Here is a 1,142-nt window from a genome sequence, read left to right as displayed (position 1 = left end):
TGGGGTGCTTTTAGCCTTCCTTCCCCCATTCCCATCAGATTCCTGAAAGGATCTCCCAATAAATATATATGTAATGGAAAACCACCGCCCTTGCTGGGATATTCAACCAGACTGTGCCTGGGTCGCTCCCCTGTGGAAATCCAGGAGCTGCTGCTGCCTTAAAACAACGCTGTGAGGTAGGTATTATCAGCCCCATTTTACAGCTACAAAAATGAAATCACAGGGCACTTAGGCGATTTGTCCAAGATCACATGGCTAGTGGCACTGAAGCTATTTCTGTCCACCGGCTGCACTAGTGTTGGGACCATCCTGTCTTAACGGTCACTGTGCCCCCAACGCCTAGCTCAGTGCCTGCACCTGGCACAAGACAGAGGCCCTGAAAGAATGGGAAGGCTGCAAAATCATACTCTGCGTCTCTGTCCCAAGGTCCAGGCTTCTACTGGCCCTTGTTCTAGACACCGGAGCTGAGCCTGAGGCTGGTGTTCTGCCAGTGACTCTGGGCATTAAGGTCTCACCCAGCCCATTGCCGGGTGTGCTGTTTCCTCCTGCTTAAAGGTATTGGGTGTCCAACTACACTACACCAGAGCCAGTGATCTCAAGTAATCCAAAGGTTTATTGTTATTTGTAAGTCCCCAGATCCAAGTGCTCGTGCTCTCTTTCTGTCTCTCTCTCCCCACCCTCCCTGCTCTGCCCCCACCTCCACCTAGTGATTTCCCTTGTTCTTGCCAATTGCCGAGTGAGAAGACCCACTGGTGAGAAGGCTCTGTGATGTTCAGGCAGAGGAAAGAAGAAAGTAAGTGTCTGGTCCTGGGCAGGACCCCTGGAATCAGGGCAGATCATCTTATAAGGATCTTATTGGCCAGGGGNGTGGGTACAGCTGAGTATTCTGAGTTTCCGACCTGTCGGGCGTAAATGGTGTGGTTAGATGTCACCTTCTAGGCGCGACTCGCTGCGCTCAACCCTGCTTTCCCACAATTCACCCCTGACATGTGGCTCACCTTGCCAGGCCTCTCGGAAGTGTGCTCACATGTGCGTGGCGCTGGTTTGCCAGGCCTGGCTAAGTATGTAAGTCCACCTCCCAGCAGGAGGGACCCTGGAACAAGATGCACAGCCAGTCACCCCAGGGTGTGGGGCGAGCCCAG

The sequence above is a fragment of the Crocuta crocuta genome, unplaced genomic scaffold (genome assembly GCF_008692635.1).
Source record: "Crocuta crocuta isolate KB4526 unplaced genomic scaffold, BGI_CrCroc_1.0 scaffold241, whole genome shotgun sequence".
Classification (NCBI taxonomy): Eukaryota; Metazoa; Chordata; class Mammalia; order Carnivora; family Hyaenidae; genus Crocuta; species Crocuta crocuta.
This window is presented reverse-complemented; position numbering follows the sequence as displayed.